At 39.3% G+C, this 25,606-nt stretch overlaps 1 protein-coding gene across 1 annotated transcript in view; it reads left to right on the top strand.

Moving 5' to 3' along the window:
• Positions 1-25,606, top strand: part of TTC39C (tetratricopeptide repeat domain 39C) — a 125,225-nt gene that overhangs the window by 77,106 nt on the left and 22,513 nt on the right. The gene's annotated exons all lie outside the window — the stretch shown is intronic.

Raw genomic sequence — 25,606 nt, 5'->3', positions numbered from 1 at the left:
GAGCTTTTATCACATTTTCATGTGCTTAATTTGGCTCAGTACTGTGTCAAGAGCTTTACACATGCTTTTCCATTTCATCCTCAGAACAACCCTGTGACATAGATACAAAATTGTCATCTGCATGTTACAGAAAAAATAAACAAGGACCCAAGAGGGTTTCAAGTAACTTCCTGTGCTTAACTCCCAGGGTTGTCTCACTACAGAACCAGCAATGCCCTAGCCTTTGGAGGCATCTGCGTCTCCTTTGCATCTCTTTTTATCTGCATGCTTGAGGTTTTGAGGATTTATAGAAAAATGGAAATGTAAGAAATTAATCATACCTATAAAGTAAGATAGCTGTTATAGTAGCTGCTCCATCTACATTCTCACCAATAGTTATCAGCAAATCAGTCTGTGGTTTTAACATTTGTCCTCCAGTTAACCAGGTGCTCTGAGAAATCGGCCCCCATGAGTCCTTTTGAAGATTTTTGCCTAGAAATGCTTTCATGGCACAGGAATGATTTGTTCTTTTTGAGGTGGGGGTGGGGCAGGCAATGGAGTGGATATTACTTTCCCAGTCGTTTTTCTCCTTCATAAAGTGACTCCTTAAATCTGAAGACTTTGCAGAACAATTTTCTTAGCCCTTTATGTATGGAAGATGTGTTTTAGAGATTACAGTAGCAATCGAAAATTGAGATAGAGGCCGGGCGTGGTGGCTCATGCCTGTAATCCCAGCACTTTGGGATGCCAAGACAGGCGGATCACCTGAGGTCAGGAATTCAAGACCATACTGGCCGACGTGGTGAAACCCTGTCTCCACTAAAAATACAATAAACTAGCTTGGCATGGTGGCCTGTGCCTGTAATCCCAGCCACTTGGGAGGCTGGGACATGAGAATCGCCTTAACCCAGGAGGCAGAGGTTGTAGCGAGCCAAGATGGCGCCACTGCACTCCAGCCTAGGTGACAGAGCAAGACTCCATCTCAAAAATAAATAAAATAAAATAAAATTGAGATATAGTACAGAAAGCCCTTCAAGATCTGAATTATTTAAACCCATGTCCAAATTGTTTTTCTTCTCATTATCTTAAAACTCTTTCTCTTTGTGTATAGGCTCGTGAGCCTTTGGTTGTATTTCTCTCTTTTTTCTCTTGCTCTTTTTTTTTTTTCTTTTCCTTTTTGAGACAGGGTCTTGCTGTGTCACCCAGGCTGGAGTGCATGGTACAATCATAGCTCACTGCAGCCTCAACCTTCCAGGCTCAAGTGATCCTCCCACCTCAGCCTCCCAAGTAGGTGGGACTATAGGTATGTGACACCATGCCTGGCTAATTTTTTATTTATTTATTTATTTAGAGATGAGGCCTCCCTATGTTGGCAATCTGGTCTCAAATTCCTGGGCTCCAGCCTCAGCCTCCCAAAGTGCTGAGATTACAGGTGTAAGCCAGTATGCCTGGCCACAGGATGAGTGCTTTCTTAGATTTAGATTTCTTAAAGGGCAGGCATAAGTTCTGAGTAGCTTTGAACACAATGTTACTGGGTTTTGTGTTTAACAGAGATTTACTGGGAGTGAAAGCCTAAAATTTTAAATTGTATGCAACAGGGCAGTGAGGCACCTTAGCTCTGGGCAATTTGTTAGGATTCTCTCCCTTTATTTTGCTGATAAATGAATGCTCTAAATTGGGTTTTGAAGTTGTTAAACAGAAATGTGAAAATCAGAACTTCTATTTTGTTATGCTTGCCATTTGAGTTAAGTTTTCATTTTAAAGCAAAATTGCTTAACTTCTGGTTAAGCTAATAACTTTTTTCCCAAAAAATATTACTTTGACATGGTTTTAGTTTGTGCCATGACTAAATCCTGTAAAGAAATGAGTGAATACTAAAAATAAGCAGTCATTACTTATTGTCAGGATGGTTCTAGAAATAAGGAAGCCACAGTTTTATCAAAAGATTCCTGTAAATATGGTTTTGGGAGGTACATAGTCCACATTATAGCTCTTAGTAGATATATAGTCTATTTGGGGGTAATTATAATCAGGGGTAGAAAATTATAATCAGGGGTAGATGCTAGAACTCCTTCGCAGTTAAGGGGTCAGCTTATTTAGTTTTAAGAAAAAGCACACAAGATCTGTTACTCCTGTTATTTAGTAAGCTGTAGCTTTAGGGCCAGACAAAATATGATGAGTGTTTCTGTGCAGCTCTTCCCAAAGGCGCAGAGGATGAAAAGATTTTAAGACTAACTTGAAATATGGTTGTTATGATCCTCAAGGTGCCCAGACAGCAGTGTTGCATTGATCTTCCCGGGTATGTGTAGGAAGGTATCAGAAATGAAGGTGTCATCCTTCATTTGCAGATGAGGAAGGCTGTGATAAAGCTCTTGCCAAAGGCTTTTCATGAGACTTCGAAGGCCTTGACTCAGTTTATGAAACATACATGACTCCTTCCAATTAATTTGCTTACAAGGAATTTTTTTTTTTCTTTTCAGTGAGCATTTAGGCTAGAGATAGGGCCTCTTGAGCTCTTTTTATCAGCATGTATTCACAGAACATGGTCTAGGGGCTCTAATTTAGGCAGACACATCATATGACACCATCTTTGTTTCCTCAGTGACTCAGAATCTGTGAAATTATTTGAACAGCTGCTTTTGTGTAAGCTTGCTAACAAGCAGGGTAACTAGCTCAGTTTGCGCCCGTCAGTGTTCATTCTTCTGTACTCATTATTTTCAAACCCTGTTCAGTGCCCACTTTTTCTTTTAGCGTTAACTTTTTATGTACTTTACCCTTTGTTGTTTGGGACTCTGTAGAGTGAACATAGGAGGGTTTCTTCCACAGATCTGCTCCTGTGCCGCCGCTTGTATAAACCTCGTGGTGGTGACTTCACTGTTTTCTGTTGTAGCCTCAGTTGATGTTGCAGTGAAGTGCTACCCCATGGTGGTGAGGTCCATTTGCACAGGATCCTCTTCACCAAACTGCAGAAAGAATTCCCTTGCCTCGCTGCCTCTGCTTCTCCCCGTTGTGTGTCTAAAGCATCCCACCTTGAACCTTCTCTGCCCACTCGTGTTGTCCTTACTACTGATCCTGTCTTCCTTGACCCCTCCCATGTGACTTACTACATTGCTGGGGGGAATGAATGTGCAATTACAGTACCTAGCATGTGGCAAACGCTGTCAAAATAATAGTGTGATCGTGGTTATTATTCCTACTGAGTGCTTAAGCCTGAGAAGTCATGTATCAAATTTTCATTTTCATTTTCATTTTTTTCTTTCTTTTGGAAAAAAATAATTTGTTTTGTGTTGAGAGCTGTCAATAAACAAGGCCTGTGATTGGCAAAATTGGGCATGGGTGTAGCTATAAAAGATGTAAGTACTATACAGCTATTTACTTTTCCCTGAATTTCCACAATGCAAACAATGTTTAGGAGGCTAACCAATGAATTATATGGGAATCTCAATTTTCTTTTTTTTTTGAGATGGAATCTTGCTCTGTTGCCCAGGTTGGAGTGCAATGGTGTGATCCCTGCTCACTGCAACCTCCGCCTCCCAGGTTCAAGCAATTGTCCTGCCTCAGCCTCCCAAGTAGCTGGGATCACAGGCCCCCACCACCACACCTGGCTAATTTTTTTATTTTTAGTAGAGGTGGGGTTTCGCCATGTTGGCCAGGCTGGTCTCGAACTCCTGACCTCAGATGATCCACCCACCTTGGCCTCCCAAAGTGCTGGGATTATAGGTGTGAGCTACTGCACCCAGCCTGGGAATCTCAATTTTTATTGGTAGTTATAATTCTGAATTTCTGTATTCTTTTCTTCCTCCATCCTATGTGGTTCTGTTAATGTTCAGGCACAACAATGTTCTTTTAATGTTCACTTAATTTTCATCCAGTTAAACCCATGGTAGTGTTATGTCCCTTAAGATACAAGCAATTAATGAGTATTTTTTTTTATTATTTTGACAGTATTAGGGACAACTCTATATTTTCATAAACTGTTTTCAGTTCTCTCTGTTCTTTTTTCTTTAAGCAATACAGATTTACACAACTTTTTTCCTTTTCAGCTTTACCAATCTACTTTGTATGTGACACGTAAAAATCTGGTTTTCTGTAAATAGATACTTTCACACACACACCTTATGTGGTGTAACTATTTAGTAATGTAACTAATTTTTAATATTATGTACCTCTAAATAAGTGTTCAGATATTCAAATGAATGAAAGTAGTTTTCTGTAAACTCACTGCAACCTTTGCCTCCCGGGTTCAAGAGATTCTCCTCTCACAACCTTCTGAGTAACTGGGATTACAGGCATGCACAACCATGCCTGGGTAATTTTAGTATTATTAGTAGAGACGGGGTTTCACCATGGTGGCTAGGCTGGTCTCGAACTCCTTACCTTTATTTTGAAACTGTCTCCTGAGCTTGAGCCCATACGTTGTGAATATCCTGCATGCTGACATTTTAAAACCTTGGGTTTGTTTTTTGGAAACCAAAATCTGGGCCTAGCACAGGACTGCCCTTCAATGTATGTTTGTTGAATGAATAGATGAGGCTACTGGTAGAAAATCTATTGCTCTATGTCATTTCTTTGTTAAGAAATGAAGTTGGTTATCAAGGACTATTTACTTTTCCTGTGGCACCTAAGTGTGTTTCTGAAGTCAGTTCCAAAGAAGTTGCAAAATTTTCTTGATCCTTGAAATAAGAGAATGATCTCCTAAGGAGGGGGCCAGATCAGCTGTTTAAATTCCAGAGTGACAGGAGAGAAGACGTTGACCCCTTTGGCGATTTATTTATCAGATAGAGGAAAGAACAGGGAGACCCTGGGGAGTCGTGGAGAATAGGACCAGTGCAGTAGGGCCTGTGCCCTGCCCCCGTCTCTGGGGTATGTCGACATTATCAGAGCTGTTTGGTGGTTGTGTTTCTTTGCATCTGTTGAAGGGCAAAGCTGCCTCTTGTATTTAGAACAGCATGCCTTGTCAGCATGATGTAATGTTTTTATTTATAGGATCAGGAAAAAGGCAATGCAGGAAGAGAAATAATTCCCTGAAGTTCTGTTAATTGTAGTCTTTTCTTCCTCCATTCTACGTAGTTCTGTTAATGTTCAGGCACCAAAAAAGAAGGTTTCTGTTTATTCTTAGAAGTATACAAAATGGGAGATTGATCTAATTTGGTGTAGAGGAGATGGAGGATGTATTTGTATCTCACTTTCCAGTGAGATAAATCCATATTGTGTGGCTTAATGACTGTCCATCAGAATGAGAAGATGTTAGTAACCCTAATACACTTGCTGTCCTTTTAACCCTATCTATCTGTTTGGTTGAAAAGCAAGTAGAAGGTTAATATTGATTTATATCCCTAAGCTTATTATGTGTGCCTAAGAGGATGAGCTTTCCCTTGCCTACATAGTCCTAAGGGTAGGTAGGGGGCAAAAGCATAATCTATTGCTAGGTGACCTTTATAGCAATATTGCTAAACTGATTCTGCTACTCAGCAGCATTAGTGCTGAATTGCATGTAAGTAAGTGGGTTGTCGCAGAGTGTCCTTCTGCATGCCACAGGTGACAAGAAGATCCTCTCATTTCAAAACACATATATAATTATTTTAAGATTTTAAGCAACATCATAAAAGTAACTTAGTGATATTTACAAACTGAGCTGTTTTACTTAAAATTATTTCATAATCTTTATACATACGAGAGAGACTTTCTTCATTTTGTTTACAAATCTGATGTTTACAAGTATTAACATAGTTTTTAAAATAAATAATTGATATGCAGGCAGACTACTTAGATTTCCCTTGTGTTAATAATTTGATATTTTCCTGTGGTTGGGAAATTGTGGCTGGGATATTTGACTGTTTCCCAATATTTCAATGTGATATCAAGTACTGCAATAAATATTTCAGTATATATATTTTTAGTTTCTTATTAGATTATAGCTCCAGTGGTAGCATTGTTAAAATCAAGGACTATGAACAGCTCTGTGTAGCTCTTAAATGATGAGAAATTCTCAAGAAATAGGGGAACAGAGTATAATTACTCATTATTTTGCATGTGGTGTCTGCAATCAGTATTATAACCCATAGTATTGTGTGCTTATTTTTATTTCCATAATGATACAAATTAAAGCAGTTTAAAGGCAGTTTTAAAAACACTGCTGAGAAGATATCCCATGTTTTGTATCAGAACTCTCAATATCATTAAATGGCAATACTTTCCTAATTGAGCTACAGATTGAATGCAGTGTCACAGTCATAGCATTATTTTTTTGTAGAAATTAACAAACTAATCCTAAACTCAGAGGACCAAAAATAGCCAAAATAATATTGAAAAAGAAGGAAACAATAGAAAGTAGAAAAAGAAAACTCCACTTTCTACTTTCAAAACTTACTACAAAGCAATCAAGACAGTGTGGTATGAGCATAAGAACAGACATATGGATCAGTGAGAATTAAAAAAAAAATCTTACATTTATGACCAATTTACTTTTTTTTTTTTTTTTTTGAAATGGAGTCTTGCTCTATTGCCCAGGCTAAGTGCGGTGGCATGATCTCAGCTCACTGCAACCTTCACCTCCCAGGTTCAAGCAATTTTCTTGCCTCAGCCTCCCAAGTAGCTGAGACTACAGGTGTGTGAGTCCATGTCCGGCTAATTTTTGTATTTTTAGTGAAGATGGGGTTTCACCATGTTGGCCAGGCTGTTTTCAAACTCCTGACCTCAGGTGATCCATCTGCTTTGGTCTCCCAAAGTGCTGGGATTAAAGGTGTGAGTCACCGTGCCCAGCCTTATGATCAATTTACTTTTGACAAGGACATTAAGACACATCAGTGGGCAAAGAATAGTCTTTTCAGCCAGGCACGATAGCTCAATGCCTGTAATCCCAGCACTTTGGGAGGCCGAGGCGGGCAGAGTGCTTGAGCTCATGAGTTTGAGACCATCCTGGGCAACATGGTGAAACCCCATCTCTACAAAAAATATAAAAATTAGCCAGGTGTGGTGGTGCGCATCTGTAGTCCTAGCTACTTGGGAGGCTGAGGTGGTAGGATGGCTTGAGCCTGGACAGTGGAGGTTGCAGTAATCCGAGATCACCCCACTGCACTCCATCCTGGGCGACAAAGCCAGACTGTGTGCTAGGACAACTGAGTATTTACAAATGCAAAAGAATGAAGTTGGACCCTTATGCTATACACAAAAATTAACTCAAAATAGATCATAGACCTAAATGTAAGATTTAAAACTATAAAACTCTTGGAATAGACCTTGGTTTCTTAAACATGACACTAAAAGCACAGTGACAAAAGAATAAATAAATTAAACTACATCAAAATGAAACACTTGTGCTGTACATAGTGCAATCAAGAAAGTGAAAAAGACAGAATAGGAGAAAATATTTGCAAGTTATGTATCTGATAAGGGACTTGTATTCTGAGTATGTTATATCTGATAAGGGACTTGTATTCTGAATATGTAAAGAACTGTTACAACTCAATATTAAAAAGACAAGCCAACTTAAAAATGGACAACAGATCTGAAGAGACATTTCTCCAATGAAGATAGGCAAATGGCCAATAAGCCCGTGAAAAGATGCTCAGTATCATAAATCATTAAGGAAACACAAATCAAAACTAAGTAAGATCCTGTTTCACACCTACCAAGCTAACTACAGTAGACAAGACAGCCAGTAATAAGTGTGAGCAAGGATGCAGAGTGATTGGAACCCTCATTGATTGCCAGTGGAAGGTGAAATGGTGCAGTTGCTGTGAAACACCGTTCAACAGTTCCTCAAAATGTCAAACTATATGAAGCAGTAATTTCACTCCTAGGAATATACCCAAGAGAAATGAAAACACCAGTCCATCTTATTACCCATAGTAGCCAAAAAGTGGGTAACAGCTCAGATGTCTATCAACTGATGAATGGATAAACAATATATGCTGTATCCATACAATGGAATATTATTCAGCAATATAAAGAAATGAAATACAGATACATACTACAGCATGGATGAACCCTGAAAACATATTATGTGAACAAAAGCCAGTCACAAAGACCGTATACTGTGTGATTCCATTTATATGACATCTTTAGGACAGGTAAATCTGCAGAGGCAGAAAATAGATTATTGCTTGCTTCAGTGTAGAGGTGGGTGAGGGAACAGTATGGAGTGACTGCTGATAGATACATGGTACATAGTTTTGTTTAGGAGGATGAAAATATTTTAGGCCAAGCACGTGGCTCACACCTGTAATCTCAGCACTTTGGGAAGCTGAGGCAGGTGGACCAGTTGAGCCCAGAAGTTTGAGACAAGCCTGGCAATATGGAAAAACCCCATTTCTACAAAAAAAATACAAAAATTAGCTGGGTACACACCTGTAGTCCCAGCTATTTGAGAGGCTGAAGTGGAAGGATCATCTGAGCCCAGGATATTGAGGCTGTAGCGAGCAGAAGGCACGAGACCCTGTTTCAAAAATACATACATTTTAAACTTAGATTGCAGTAGTAGTTGCATAACTATCATATTTCTCTGTGAATAGTCTAAAGACTTATATACTTTAAGTGAGTGGATTTTATGATATTTGAATTTTATCTCAAATATGTTTTATGAAATTTATTGAGAGTGTGCATTTTTTACATGATTTTATACGATCTCTTTTTCTTTGGATATAAGCTGTTGATTAAACCAAGTTTAATGATTTTGGACTAAGATTATACAGGCATACATCAGAGACATTGCAGGTTTGGCTCTAGACCCCTGCATTAAGCAACTATCCTAATAAAGTGAGTCACATGAAATTTTTGTTTTCTTAGTACATATAAAAGTTAAGCTTACATTGTACTGTAGTCTGTTAAGTGTGCAATAGTGTTATATCTAAAAGCACACTGTATACACCTTAATTTAAAAAATTTTATTGCTAAAGAATGCTGTCGAGCATCTGAGCTTTCAGCAATTCCTAATCTTTTGGCAGGTGGAGGGTATTGCCTAGATGTTGATGGCTACTGGCTGATCAGGATGGAGGTTGCTGAATGTGGAGGTGTCTGTGTCAATGTCTTGAAGTAAGGCGACAATAAAGTTTACCCACTGATTGAGTCTTCCTTTCTTGAATGATTTCTCTGTTCAATGTGATGCTTTTTGTTAGCCTTTTACTCACAGTAGGACTTCTTTCAAAATTGGAGTCAATCCTCTCAAACCTTACCACTGCCTTATCAACTAAGCCTATGTAATATTTTAATTATTTTGCTGTCATTTCAGCAGTGTTCACAGCATCTTCACCAGGAGTAAATTCTGTCTCAAGAAGCCATTGTCTTTGCCCACTCATCATAAGCCCCTCCCATCTCTTCATGTTTTGTACTGAGATTGCCACAAGTTAGTTCCATCTTCAGGCTCTACCTCTAATTCTAGTTTTCTCGCTATTTCGACAACATTGGCTGTTCCTTCCTCTACTGAGGTCTTGAACTTCTCAAAGACATCTAGGAGAGTTGGAATTAACTTCTTCCAAACTCCCATTAATGTTGTTACTTTGACCCTCTTCTATGAATACATGTTCTTAATGGCATTTACAATGGTAAATCCTTTCCAGAAGTTTTTCAATTTATTTTGCCCAGATCCATCAGAGGAAGCCATGTCTATGGCAGCTATAGCCTTATCAAGTGTATTTCTTAAATAATGAGACTTGAAAGTCAAAATTACTCCTTGTTCCGTGAGCTGCAGAATGGAGGTTGTGTTACAGACATGAAAACAACATTAAATCTCATTGTACATCTCCATTAGAGCTCTTGGGTGGCCAGGTACCTTGTCAATAAGCAGTAATGCTTTTAAAGGATTTTTTTTTTCCCTGAGCAGTATGTCCTAACAGTGTGCTTAAAATACTCAGTAAACCAAGTTGTAAACAGATGTGCTGTCATCCAGGTTTTCTTTTTCCATTTATAGAGCATAGGAAGAGGAAGGGTAGATTTAACATACTTCTGAAGGGCCCTGTGATTTTCACAATGGTTAGTGAGCATTGTCTTCAACTTAATGTCACCAGCTGAATTAGCCACTAATAAGAGAGTCACCCTGTCCTTTGAAGCTTTGAAGCCAAGAATTGACTTCTCAAGCTATGAAAATTCTAGATGGCATTTTCTTCCAATTGAAGGCTGTTTTGTCTCCACTGAAAATCTGTTGTTTAGTATAGCTGCCTTCATCAATTATCTTAGCTAGATCTTCTGGTTTTCTTGCTATGGGTTCTCCACCAGACTTGCTGCTTCATCTTGCACTTTTATGTAATGGAGATGGCTTTTTCTTAAACCTCATGAACCAGCCTCATCTGGAATGGTTGTGGCTGGTTTGATCTTCTATCCAGACCACTAAAACTTTCTTCATATCAGCACTAAGGCTGTTTGCTTTCTTAACATTTATGTGCTCACTGGAGTAGAACTTTTAATTTCTTTCAAGAGCTTTTCAGCTGGGCACAGTGACTCACACCTGTAATCCCAGCACTTTGGGAGGCCAAGGCCGACAGATCACCTGAGATCAGGAGTTCGAGACCAGCCTGGCTAACATGGTGAAAACTCCATCTCTACTAAAAATACAAAAATTAGCTGGGTGTGGTGGTGCACTCCTGTAATTCCAGCTACTTAGGAGGCTGAGGCAAGAGAATCGATTGAACCTGGGAGACAGTGAGCTGAGATCGCACCATTGTACTTCAGCCTGGGTGATGAGAGTGAAACTCCGCCTCAAAAACAAAATGAAACAAAACAAAAAACAACTTTTCCTTTGCATTCACAACTTGGCTAACTGGCATAAGGTGCTTGGCTTTCAGCCTTTCTCAGCTTTCAACCTGTCTTCCTCATTAAACTTAATCATTTCTAGCTTTTGATATAAAGTGGGAGTCTTGCAAATCTTCCTTTCATTTGAACAGTAAGAGGCCATTGTAGGGTTATTGATCAACCTCAATTAATGTGTCTCAGGGAATGGGGGTCCAAGGAAAAGGAGAGAGAATGGGGAGAATGGCTGGTTAGTGGAGCAGCCAGATCACACACAACATTTATCAATTAAGTTTGTTGTCTTATGTGGGCAGTTTGTGGTGCTCTAAAACAATTAAAATAGTAACATCAAAGATCACTGATCATAGATCACCATAACACATATAGCAATAATGAAAAATTTCAAGTATTGGGAGAATTACCAAAATGTGACAGAGAGACACAAAGTGAGCTAGTGCTGTTGGAAAAATGATGCCAATAGATTTGCTTGATGCAACCTTGCCACACACCTTCAATTTGTTAAAATATAAGAGTGGAAACTGTGAAGTGTGATAAAATGAGGTATATCTGTATTTCTTATATATTTGTCCAGTTTCTAAATGTATAATATAAATATTAGTGACGTTAATTATATTTTCCTTCTATTATATTACTTTCATTGTGAGAATTAATGCTACCTTTAATTGGAACTTTGAACATTCAAAAAATATATGTTATTATAATAATAGACTTCATTTCTCCAGAAATGAAATTTATCTTCCTTCCCAAACTAAGATGTATAGACTATTCTATATTTTTAAATTGTAAATGGATGTTTAAAAACTTACTGTCTTTTAATGCCTCTTTGTGTGTATGAGGTGTGCATATGGTTTTATTCTGATCCCTTCTGTAAATCAGGGATGTGCTTTTGATTCGAGGGTATTTTCTCTTCCTGTCATTGAATTAAATTCTTAAAATAGATAAAATCTTTATTTTATTCTTTTTATATTTTGTCTTTATGCTTTTTATTTTTAAATAGATATTACATAGCTTTGATAATTGTGATAAGGAGACTTCAAAAAGTTTATTAGCAAATGGAATGAAAAGGTAAAAATATAAAACATAAACTTTATCAACATAAGCTCTATCAAATTCCAGCTCTTTTGTAAGTGATACCAGCCATTTAGTCCATCCTTAAAGAACTGTGGGTCCTGGGAATTTAACCATGTCACTGCAATTTTTTTCACATAATTAACTGAAGAAAAATCTGTTCCCTCTAAAATTAGGAAACAAAAAGAAGTCAGAGGGAGCCAAATCAGAATCATTAGATGCCTAATGATTCCCAAGGAAACTCACAAAATTGGCCTTGTTTGTTGAGAAGAATTGGCAGGAGCATTATCACAGTGGAGGACTCTGGTGAAGCTTTCCTGAGTGTTTTACTCCTAAATCTTTGGCTGACTTTCTTAAAACAGTCTCATAAATAAGCAGATGTTATTATTCTTTGTCCTTCCCCCACCAGAAAATCAACAAGCAAAATGCCTTGAGCACCCCAAAAAACTGTTGCCATGACCTTAGCTCTTGATGAGTCTGCTTTTGCTGTGACTGGGCTGCTTCCACCTCTTTGTAGCCATTAATTAGATTGTGCTTTGTCTTCAGGATTGTACTGGCAAAGCCTTTTTTCATCTCCTGTTACAATTCCTTGAAGCAACACTTAGAATCTTTATCCCACTTGTTTAAAATTTTCATTCAAAGCTGTGCCCATGTCTGCAGCTGATCTGGGTACAGTGGTTTTGGTACCCATCAAGTGAAAGTTTGCTCACCTTTAATTTTTGAGTCAGAATGGTGCAAGCTGAACCAACTGAGATGTCTATGTGTTTGCTGTTGTTTATGCAGTTAATCATTGGTCCTCTTCAATTAGGGCATGAACAAGGTTAATATTTTCTTTGCAAATCTGTGTAGATGATCTGCCACTGTGGGCTTCATCTTCATCATCTTGGCCTTTTGTAAACTTAGTTATTCATTGCATATTGCTGATTTCTTTGGGGAACTGCTTCCATAAACTTTTTTGTAAAGTGTCAGTGATTTCGCCATTCTTTCACCCAAGCTTCACCGTAAGTTTTATGTTTGTTCTTCCATTTAAAGGTAGAATTCATGTTGCTCTGATAGGGGCTCTTTTCAAGCTGATGTCTTATACTTCTTAGTGCCTCAAACTAGATGCTACACAGACATGTTATAGCCAGTTAGTATGGGCTTATTTTTGTGCAAAAAATTTTTGAAATTCATGCATGGTTTTATTATAATGTGCATTTTCTATAACTGTTTTGAAGACCTGCACATGTCTTAAATGAAGAACATCATTATTGCCTTTAAAATATATATTATATTATTTTTTATCCACTTGTTCTCTCACATATATATGTAACTATCAGTTTCTCAGGTTCTCTGTACTGTGGGGAAATTTAAATTGATACTATGTTTATAATATTTCTTATCAGTCGCTGAGGGTATCTCTTCATTTAGTCATGTCACCTTTTATTTCTCCCATTTCAACTATAAAATTTTTGCATATATCTCTCCTGTCCTATATATAGAAAGCAGGGGTCCAGATTAGATACGTACTTTGTGAAAGTATACATAGTTATTTTAATATTAAGGAAGACCTAGAATTAAGACTTTCTTTCTTTCTTTTCTTTGCCTTTCTCTCTCTCTCTTTCTTTTCTCTCTCTTTCCTTTCTTTCTTTTTCTTCCTCCCTCCCCCTCTTTCTTTTTTCTTTCTTTTTCTCTTCTCTTTCTCTCTTTTTCTTTTCTTTTTAGATGGAGTCTGGCTCTGCCACCCAGGCTGGAGTGCATCGGTGAGATCTTTGCTCACTGAAACCTCTGCCTCCCGGGTTCAAGCAATTCTCCTGCCTCAGCTTCCTGAGTAACTGGGATTACAGGCACCCACCCCCACACCTGGCTCATTTTTGTATTTTTAGTAGAGACAGGTTTTCGCCATGTTGGCCAGGCTGGTCTCTAACTCCTGACCTCAGGTGATCCTCTCGCCTCGACCTCCCAAAATGTTGGGATTACAGGCATGAGTCACCATGCCCAGCCCAGGCTTTCTTTTTTAATCCAGTTTTAATCCAGTGTTTTTTCTGGTATATCCCACTGCTTTTATTTGCTAATAAGTTACGTACACACATATATATATATAAAACGTGTGTGTGTATGTTTTATTTTATATATATAAACATATATATATGTTTATTTTATATATGTAAACATATGTGTGTGTGTGTGTGTGTGTGTGTGTGTGTGTGTGTGTGTGTGTTTTAATTGGGCTGCTATAAAAGAATACCATAGATTGGGTGACTAAAACAACATGTTTTATTTCTCACAGTTCTGGAGGCTGGCAGGTATGAGATGAGGGTGCCAGAGGATTGGGTGTCTAAGGAAGACCATGTCGTGGTTCATAGATGAGGGCTTTTCACTGTGTCTTCACATGGTGGAAAGGGGGTTAGAGAGCTCTCAGGGGTCTCTTTTATGAGGGCACAGATTGCGTTCATGAGGCTCCACCCTCAGCACCTGATTACCTTCCAAAACTCCCACCTCCTAATACAGTTCCAGTGAAGGTTAGGATTTCATATATTTGTTTTGCGAGGCAGAAGCATTCAACCCCTAACGATGTTATATATGACTTATATATGTAACTTAGCAGATAATATGTGTACATATTTAAATGTGAATATAAATATTTCTGGAACTCATTTTTACTGGGGTTTAGGAATAAACCTTATTTGTTTTTAAATGACTTGGCTAAAAGCATATCTTTCTTAAATTTTGGAGAAATAAATAAGTAATGAAACGGTCATTAAACATTGGAAGGAATTCTCATGTAAAGTACTGCTGCAAAATTCCATTTTGAAATCAGTTTTTTAATAACTTCCCTTATTTCTTCTGTATACTTATATCAATTTTAGTTTTATATCATAGTTTTCTATTTCTACTTAATACTCTCCAAACATATAACTGAATACTAGTTTCAGACCTGTAAAAATGTGTTATTATTGTTACTAGACTAATTTGTGTTTTCTTAATTTTATGATTAAGCTTTTGGATTATCATATTGGTTTTGAGAGAGAGAGATTGATTTTTTTAATCCACTCATTTTTAAATTTCCATTTTGTTTCTAGTTTCCTTTAACTTAGTTTGTTTTATAGTTTTTCTTAATAGTTTAACGTAACACATTTGTTTTATTAGAATAGTTCGATATTAGTGTTCTGGAATTAGAGAGTTGATCGCATTCCCTAAATTGAAATTTGGCCTAAATTTCTTTATCTGTTTTACTTGAGAGTGTTTAGGGAGCCTGAAGAAGGTTTTATTAAATGTTCGTTGTGATGTGTCTTAATTATCTGGTTATGATTAATCTTATATCCCTTAATAAAATGAGCATGGGGCCTCCTCTGTCTGAGTCTGTGGCCCTTGTCCTCTGCCTGGCAGAAGCCCAGATGTTTAGGGGTCACCCCTGGAGGCCACTGCTGGGATGAATTCTGGCCCCTCCACTCTGGCCGACCCTTCACCTCTTTAAACCTTGCTTCCCTCCTCAGTGAGATGGGGACCCCAGTGGTACCTTGGCACACACAGTTGAGCTGTTAGGATTCAGTGAGGGAACCCAGAAGGTGCATGCAGCACAAGGCTGGGAGTGAGTGCCCAGTCGTTGGCTGTAATGACTGCGGCACTGCTGTGTGACTATTCTTAGGGCTGCAGCTCTCAAGGTGAAAACAACGGAGCTTGCCGGGCATTGGGGAGGATCCAGATGTGAGACCAGGCAGATACATAGCAGATGCAGAGGTAACTGGACCTTGCAAACCATAAAAACAGGGCTACTGGAACACAAAGAATCATGAGCGACCCCACAGCTGGGAAAGATTACCGAGAAGTGGGGCTGTTTGGGCTGGTTCTTGAAGAGTCAGTAGGAATTTTCAGCCAGAGGTAAGGGAATGGGGATGAGCCTGCATTGAAGCCGATTGGAGAAAAAGCCACATATACTGAGGAGATTTGAGCTCAGTAGGGCTGGCAGATAGAGTAGGGTGACCTGGGAAGCAACAGATCATTCTGTTTTGTTTCTCAGTCCCACCAGTGACTCTCCTTTCTCATAGAGGAGTTTAGCTTTTTCACTCATATTTGAGTACATGATGCATGTGTATTTTTTTCCATTGCCTTTTGGATTTGTATTTATTGTTCCTATTTGTGTCTGTTTCTGCTTACATATTTTTGGGCAGACTTTTTGTTAGTATCAGGTTAAAAGATAATCTTTACCTGTTTTCGTGGCATGGTAAACATTGGTTTCACATGTCTATGCAGTGCACACGCCAGTTATCTTTTGTTTCTTTCTTTTCTCATGCTAATATCTATATGGGGAACTACCATTGAGGGGTGGCACAGAGGTTAATTTTAGGAAACACTCTTCTTACTTTTACCTACTCCTTGTCCCAGACTTTTCTATGAAATTCTGTGTTTTCTCATAGTATCATATCAGATTCCTATTGGCTTTTCTTTATGATTTGGGGTTATAAATGTTCAGGCACACTGGCTCCTTAAATCTGTGCATTTCTTCCTTTGTTCAGTGGAATAGTCTTCATTTTCCTGTGGTTTCTTTTAGAGCAGCAGTCCTCAGTCTTTTTGGCACCAGGGACTGGTTTTGTGGAAAACAGTTTTTCCACAGATGAGGAGAAGGGGATGGTTTCAGAATGATTCAAGCACATTACATTTATTGTTCATTTTATTTCTGTTATTATGTTATAATATATAATGAAACAATTATTTAACTCACCATAACATACGATCAGTGAGAGCCCTGAGCTTGTTTTCCTGCAACTAGATTGTCCCATCTGGAGGTGATGGGAGACAGTGACAGATCATCAGGCATTAGATTCTCATAAGGAGTGCACAACCCAGATTCCTCTCAAGCATAGTTCACAATAGTGTTCCTGCTCCTGTGAGACTCTAATGCTGCTGCTGATCTGACATGAGGCGGAGCTCAGGTGGTAATGTGAGTGGTGGAGAGCAGCTGTAAGTACAGATGAACCTTCACTTGCTCACCTGACGCTCACCTCCTGCTGTGTGGCCTGGCCTTCTGGGGATGCATATTAGGTCTTCTCCTTTGACTTTTACTGTACCAGTTTGTGGCCTGAGGGTTGGGGACCCCTGTTTTAGAGAACGTAGCCGGGGATTTATTGACATAGGGCTTCTGAGCTTCAGTTTTTAGTGTGTGGCATTGTAGAGAGAACATTGGACTAGAAGTCTGTGGAGCTGATTTCTGGTTTTGGCTCTGCCATAAACAGTAAAACTGTATTTCCTAATGGTTGCTTTCATGTCAGGCAGTTTGAAAGAGCTGGGAGACCTCAAGGCAGTGGGCCTTCCCTGGTATTCTTTTTATTCAGCTGGAATGTTAGGGGGTGGAATGAGTCGGTTTTCTGAAGCACTGGCCCAGGATCACTGATTTGATGGTCTGTTAGTACATGTCCCATGAAAAGAGGTTCTGTGTCGGGTTGATTGGGATATCCTGGGACTTCTCCCAGACTTTCATTTTGCACTGTGATTCACAAAGGGGGGAAGATAAGAGCATGCAGGTATGCCGTGTTTAACCAGCTTACTTGACCAGGAAAATTCCTAGTTATACTGTAGCCTGTGAGACTAGAAGCATTCAGTAGAACATACTTTTGGGAAGCAGTAGGCTAGATAATTTGTGAGATCTCTTCCAGCTTTCAAATGTTATGGTTCTGCGAATATACTAAAAACCATTTACTTCTGTACTTGAAAAGCATGAATTTTCTGGTTTGTGAATTACATCTCAGTAAAGCTGGTTACAAAATCTTCAAAACTACCTGGAATTATTTCTGCTTTATAGAACTTGACTTTAATTCTTCATTTAAAAAAGAAATCCACATAGCAGCTTGCCAAGTGAACACCCTTTATACAGAGTGTCTTTCAGGTAGAGGAAACTGAATGCCACTTTGCTGGTTATAACTTTGGTTTGTTTCTCTCATACCAGTCTTGATGCATATTAGGTCTTCTTGACTTCCTAGGTTTATCTGTTTGTCTTGAGATGCTGTCTTCATTGGAGTGGCTGTGCTTGTAGGCTAGTGTATTCTGTATTTCTATGATTTTTATTTTTCTGAGTTAATTCTTTGAGTTATCTTCTTTGCTGTTATTTTTAATTCTTTGATAACATCTTTTACATAAGCACATTTCTTTTAAAGTTACCGCTATGTTTCAAATACATTTTTCCCATCATTTTAAAAGGCATTTTGGTGTAGTGGAGAGAGCACCACCAGGCTCATCTCAAAATGGGCTCCTCAACTTTCAACTTACTGGCCCAGCCCAGCTTTCTGAGCCTGTCCCCTCATCTGTAAAAAATCAGGCAGTACCTCCCTTCAGGAGAAGATGTCAGTCTTCAGTAATGCAGCCTGGGAAAGGTGAAGCACTAAGCACAGCGTTAGTTTATCAAGTGTTCCTTTCCTATCTAGACAGAGTCATGTCTGAATTGTAATCCCACTATGAAGCACTTTCCATCTCAAATGTCAGAATCCTGTCATAACTTCGAGAGACCAAGGAAATTTTGTAACTGGTGCATTATTTGTTTCCTCTACCATTAGTGGTGGATTCAGTTACATAATTCATTTTTCAAGGGGACTGCTATTCATTCATGTGGAGGTGCTGAAAACATAACTACTCTATCCGCTATTTGTACATAATCAAGTATTTATTGCCTATAATGTAAAGGGCCTTCTGGGGATGAAAATTCCTTGTCCACAAGAAACATGCAATTCAGTTATAAAGAAAGCAGCATGCAATACATGAAAACTTAAGAAAAAGAAAGTGCCAAGTAAATGTGTGGCCACTGTGGGAGATGATTGGAGAGGTGGGGACCATCACTAGGATGAGGAGGCTGTGGAGCAGGGAGATCTGCGGTGCCGGCTCGGGAGTCAGACTGAGCAGATTCCACCTCAAAGGCTGTGTGGCCTTCAGTGAAGCCTGGAGATTGTGCACCTGGCCCACAAGGAAGGTTTGCCATCTTACCAGGCACAGGGCTCCTCCTGTGGTGATGATGAGACCAGGGTAAGCTTACTAAAGCAGCTTTGTTTAAAGGCTCTTTACCTAGGCTGGTGCGGTGGTTCATGCCTATAATCCCACTACTTTGGGAAGCCAAGGTGGGAGGATTACTTGAGCCCAGGAGTTCAAGACCAGCCTGGGCAACGTGGCAAAACCCCGTCACTACAAAAAATACAAAAATTAGCGAGGTGTGACATGCATGTAGTCTTACCTACTCGGGAGGCTGAGGTGGGAGGATCTCTGGAGCCTGGGAGGCAAAGGTTGCAGTGAACCATGATCGTGCCACTACACTCCAACCTGGGCAACAGAGTGAGACCCTGTCTGGGAAGAAAAAAGAAAGAAAAGAATAAAAGGCCCTTTACTTAGCCTCTTCTTGCTCCACATCAGAATGTTAATTTCCAATTGCCTCATTCTATCTAAATAAGTCATATTCATTTGAGAATGTGGTAAAATATAAAACTATGTCAAGGTACAGGTAAACATCTTGCATTCCAGAAATAAATGCTATTTATATTTGCTCAATACCTGAGTATTGACTATATCAGGTGGAGATCTACATCTTCTAAGTAGTCATTCACAATAGGCACTGAAAGTGTTCTTTTGTCAGAAATTTGTATAGACCATGACAGGACAAATGGAGATGTGCAGAACATCCTTGTGGTGTTAAAATCTGTGTAATTTACTAATCTGCAGTTGGTCTGCATGGCCAGCAGTAACAAACAGTATGTATGTGGCCTGATTGTTCTGGTTCTTTGAACTCACTCAACTCCCCTGCCTTGTCTCCTAGGGCATGTATCTCAAGGTCAGCATCAGCTTTTATGTGCTATATGTATCCCTTCACACGTCATGTTGTTGACTTTTTTTTTTTTTTGAGATGGAGTCTCACTCTGTCGCTCAGTCTGGAGTGCAGTGTTGCAATCTCAGCTCACTGCAACCTCTGCTGTCCCGGTTCAAGCAATTCTCCTGCCTTAGCCTCCCAAGTAGCTGGGATTACAGGCACCTGCCACCATGCCCGGCTAATTTTTGTATTTTCAGGAGAGACAGGGTTTTGCCATCTTGGTCAGACTGGTCTTGAACTCCTGACCTGGTGATCCACCTGCCTCGGCCTCCCAAAGTGCTGGAATTACAGGCGTGAGCCACCATGCCTGGTCACTTTCTTATACTATATGGAGTTTTATTAATGAATTAGGAATTTCAGAGGCCACTTATTTCTACCCTTTCCACCCTGCCCTCCTCCTGCCCCAATCCCAGCCAACACTGTTTTTCTCCTGAATAGTTGCATCATCCTGATACCTGCTTTACTCTTCTTGCCCTGCAGTCTGCCCTGACATATCTGTCAAAATAACTTTATTAGTAAAATTTAGGTTACATCATGTCATGACTGTATAAAACCCTTAAATAACTTCCTGTCCCATTCAGTGTGAAACCCTAAATTCTCTCTCTCTCCCTTCTTTTTTTTTTTTTTTTTTTCGAGATGGAGTCTTGTTCTTCACTCAGGCTGGAATACAGTGGTGCCATCTCGGCTCATTGCAACCTTCACCTTCTGGGTTCAGGCAATGCTCCTGCCTCAGCCTCTCGAGTAGCTGGGATTACAGGCGCCTGCTACCACGCCCAGCTGATTTTTGCGTTTTTAGTAGACACTGGGTTTCACCATGTTGACCAGGCTGGTCTTGAACTCCTGACCTCAAGCGATCCACCCACCTCGGCCTTCCAAAGTGCTGGGACTATAGGAATGAGCCACCATGCCCGGCCCAAAATCTCAAATTCTTATAATGGTCATCAGGGCCCTACATGGACTGACCCCCTGTTGCCTCTGCAGCCTCCTCGCCCACCCCCTGGGATTACTCCCACTCTACCCGTGCCCCACTGGCCTCCTTCCTTCCTTAAACGCACAGGGCATAGGGCTGCCTCAGGGCTTTTGTGCTTTCTGGGCCCTGCCTAGGACATTTTTACCTCTGATACCTGCTTTCACCAGTTCCTCACTTCCTTGAGTTTGTTCAGAGTCACCTCCCAGGGAGACCACCCACCTCATTCCTGCCCAGAGACGACTTCTGTCGGAACACTCTGCATAAAAGGGTTTCCTTATTTGTTTATTGTCTGCTCCTCCCCATTAGAATGAGACCATAAGCTCCACAAGGACAGAGTCTTCGTGTCACTGCTTTATCTCAAATGCCTAGACCAGGGCCCAGCAGTTAGAGAGCAGGGTGTGTGCGTGTGTGTGTGTGTGTGTGGTGTGGAATGTATGTGTGAGTGTGTGTGTGTGAGAGAGATGAATCAATACAAAGTACAGTCTCTCCTTGTCCTCTCACTGTGCTGTGATGATGGTTATGTTTCTACAGCTCCTGAACTTTTGTCAGAATGGGAGCAGCCATATTTACAGCATGTGGAAACAGTTCCCTAAGTATGCAAAATTCATGAATTCCACATCCCCAAGAGTATTAAAAGCTCCATCTCCCCCATCAAGGACTTTCTAAACATAACTCTGAAACCAAAGCATATTAAGGAAAAGATTGATAAAATTGATCAAAAGAGTGATAGAATTGACATAAAAATAAACTTCTGTATTATAAAAATATCATAAGCAAAGTACACACGTACACACACACACATGCACACACACACTACACACACACATACACACACACACACACACACATGCACCCCTGGATGCTAACCTGCTAAAGGTTAGCATCTTTAATACAAAGAGTTCTTTCAAAATTAGGACATAATGGAAGGATAAATAAAACCACAGAAAAAGAAAAAAGCCAAAACACCTAAGCTGCGAAGTCAGGAAATATGATATACAAATTATCAATAACATATGAACCTCTTGAAAATCCAGAAAAATGCAAATTAAAACAGCTTGGAAAAAATGGTTGGCTAATATGGAAAACATTCAGTGTGAATAAAAGATAGAGGGAAATTGCACCTTGACAAACTGTTGGTACATATGGAAAATTGATAAAATCTTTATGGCTGGTGATCTCATATGTATACAAATTACTGTTATAATTTGCCAACATAAGAGGGAAATAAATGTACTATATAGGCATGCATATATGAAATACATATGTGTACATGCACACACATACACTTGCAGGCAAGTAGCACACTGGCCCACCTTTGTCACCTGTGAGAACTCCAAGGGTGGCCTCTGAGTGGGGTGTGGGGAGCATTGTGACTTGCCTCACTTGAGTCAGATGCTCACCCTGGCCCTTACACCAGAGAAAGACACTTCTATGCCACCACATAGTGGTTTTATAAGGGGCTTCTCCCCATCTTTGCTCGGCACTTCTCTTGCCTGCTGCCATGTAAGATGTGCCTTTGCCGTCATTGCAAGGCCTCCCTAGCCATGTGGAACTGTTGAGTCCATTAAACTTTTTTTTTTTGATTAATTATCCAGTCTCAAATATTTCTTTATAGCAGTATGAAAATGGACTAATACACTAACAAACTTTTGTTTTTGAGGCAGGGTCTCCCTCTGCCACGAAGGTGGAAGTGCAGTGGTACAATCATGGCTCATTGCAGCCTCGACCTCCTGGGGTCAGGCGATCCTCCCATCACAGCCTCCCAAGTAGCTGGGGCTACAGGCATGCACCATCACACCCACCTAATTTTTTGTGTTTACTTTGTAGAGATGAGGTTTCACCATGTTGCTTAGGCTCTACCAGGCTTTTTGCTTACTAGTTACTTAAAACATTTTAAAATAGAATGTGCTTAGGTTTTACAAACTGCAAACATATTTATCTAACAGACTTGAACATTCTCAAAGGCAAATGCACATCAAAGCTATAGAAGTGGGGAGCAAGGGACTATTGTGTTCTGTGATTTGTCTCTGCAACAGTCACCTCTTGTCTGACATTTAACCCAACAGATTGAAGTGACACCAACATTATTTTAATGTCGGAAGACAGGGCTCTGAACTGAGAACTTTGTGCATGTGAGCTTTTTGTCACTTAACCTTAAATATTATTTGGAGGTGGTCCAGAGGAAATTGCTTGCTTGGGAAGCAGAATCTTGTGTTGCAGATTCAGGGAAGGCTGGAACTTGGCATCCCTTTGGCAATACAGTCTGGGCCAAATCCCGAAAAGAACTCGGCCTTGTTTCCATTTCTACCCTTTTTGCAGCTCTAGAAATGGAACCTTTTGCTGGGTAGCTGAGTTCAGCAAGTCCTCTTTGTTAGGTATTGCTGGGGAACATTTTTGAGTAGAACATTAGGGAACATTGGTAGACCCCAGGCCTCAGGTGTTGACTCTGAAAATCATTCAGACTTTTTTGTGTCTTTATATTTATATGTTGAGATCTTTATAAAGGGCTTTAAAAGTGTATTCATGTGGAAATATCAAGAATAACTTGAATTTTTAAATTGTGTGGAAAATGTCACCTGTAGTCGCTCCATCCCTTTATAGCACATGGTTTATTTATCTTTGTCCCTTCTCTTGCCACAGAACATGCATGCATGTGTTTGGATATTGCAAGAGTACATTCCTGTGTATTTATGATAGAATCTTAAACAGATCTTAATTATGCCTGTTAGAAAAAAATCTGGAATTTCTCTTGGTGAGTCTGAAACAATGAGTGAGAAATTTAATTGCCATTTACTGTGAGCTTGTGTTCAGAATGTAGGAAAACAATATTGTGGATTATTTCCCACCACTATTAACAGGTGACACTTATTTTTAAAGACAAGATACCTTTCCTAAGAGTATTATACTTATATGAAATTTATTTCAGCATCCCAGCTGGGTGCTGTGGCTCATGCGTGTAATCCCAGTGCTTTGGGAGGCCAACGCAGGAGGACCACCTGAGGCCAGGAGTTTGCGAACTGCCTGGGAAACATTTGGCAAGACTCCCATCTCTACCAAAAAAAAAAAAAAAAAGTTAAAAAATTAGCTGGGTTGATGGCGTGCACCTATATAGTCCCAGCTACTAAACAGGCTGAAGTGGGAGGATTCCTTGAGCCCAGAAGTTCAAGGCACTCCAGCCTGGGTGACAGAGCAAGACCCTGTCTCAAATAATAATAATTAAAGAAACTTAAAACTTTAAAAAAAAATTTCAACATCCCCTGAGAATATAAACAAAGCAAATTATTTCCTAAGGTTCAAACTTGTGTTGATTATAAAGTTGGCACTAGAAAGGGATAGTGTTGTCTAAAGCCTAATATTCTTTGCTATACTCTGTGGCCATTACGAAAAAAATTTAAATTATGGCGATTTAAACACTTAATTATTCAGTTGAAACGCATGGCTTTAAAATGGGAACTAGTTATTTACATAGTTCCAGAGCATAGGAAATATGAAAATATTTTCAGCTGGTTCTCTAAGTCTGGCATTATCCTGATAACCAAGAGTAAACAGTAAATGAAAAATGATTAATCATGTATTCCCAATATAGAAATTCTAAATAAGCTCGGTGCAGTGGCTCATACCTGTAATCCCAGCACTTTGGGAGGTCGGGGCAGGCAGATCACCTGAGATCGGGAGTTCGAGACCAGCCTGGCCAACATGGTGAAACCCCATCTCTACTAAAAATTAAAAAAAATTAGCTGGGTCTGGTGATGTACACTTTTAATCCCAGCTAATCGGTAGGCTGAGGCATGAGAATCACTTGAACCTGGGAGGCAGAGATTGCAATGAGCTGAGATCGCCCCATTGCACTCCAGCCTGGGCAACAGAGTAGGACTCTGTCTCCAAAAAAAGAAAAAGAAAGAAGCAAAAGAAATTCTAAATAAATATTAGCAAATTAAATCCAACATTGTAATTTTTAAATGCCATATTATGACCTAATAGGACTTATTCCCAAATGGCAAGAATGGTTCAGCGTCAGGTCATGTATTCCTGTTAATCCCTGCATTGAGGAAATAATTGATAAAACCATACAGTCTTATCAATGGTATTTAATAAAATGTACTACTGAATCCAGAATTTTTTTTAAAAAAACAAACTGTTAGTAAACTATTAATAGAAAGGAAATTTCTCTATTTAGTAAAAAGTGGCATCTACTTGCAGCAAGCTATATTTAATGGTGAAACCATATTTAATGGTGGGCTCATTAAAGGCAGCCATGCAGTGTGTTATTATGTCAGTATTTTAACGGTCTGAGCCAATTAAAAAACAAATTTGTTGTAGAAGAAGAGACAGTACTGTCATTTGCAAATTATTTTAATGTCTCCATGGAAAATCTAAGAAAATTAAATATATGTATAAGAGAACTCATAAGAGGATGATACTGTGACATACACAAAATCAACTTGCAAAAATCCAGTTTTCCTACTTACCAGCAACGCTCACTTAGAGAATGAAATGGAGCAACGAATCCCTCTTACAGTTTCTAGAAGAACTAGAAAATGCCTGGGAATACACCTACAAGAGGGCAGCTGGAATATCTGGAAAAGCATGCTCCGTCTTTAGTAACCATGCCATGGCTGCAGAGTATGCTGATGTTAATTTATCAATAAATATGCTCTACTTAATTTGGCAAAGGTTTCTGCTTTTTGTTCTTCACGGTTTTTTGTTTTTTTTGTTTTTGTTTTTTTTTGGAAGCATATAAAGCTAGCCAATATTGTTTTTCATTTTACTCATTCTCATTTTAATGGTTTTTGTGACACAGTGTGTCCAGATACGTTCATGAGACAAAAGCCTATATATGGTACTAAGTCAGTCCTGGCCTAACGTTTGTACCAGTCCATTTTCTTTATGGTTTCGAGGTCAGAGTATCTGTATTTCTTTAAAATTGAACTGTGAATCAAGTATCCAATTGAAGATAATTCTTTCATTCTTTCTCTGGTCCATGGTGAATCTCTCTCTCTCTCTCTTTTTTTTTTTTTTTTTTT

The sequence above is a fragment of the Cebus imitator genome, unplaced genomic scaffold (genome assembly GCF_001604975.1).
Source record: "Cebus imitator isolate Cc_AM_T3 unplaced genomic scaffold, Cebus_imitator-1.0 Scaffold12, whole genome shotgun sequence".
Classification (NCBI taxonomy): domain Eukaryota; kingdom Metazoa; phylum Chordata; class Mammalia; order Primates; family Cebidae; genus Cebus; species Cebus imitator.
This window is presented reverse-complemented; position numbering and strand designations above follow the sequence as displayed.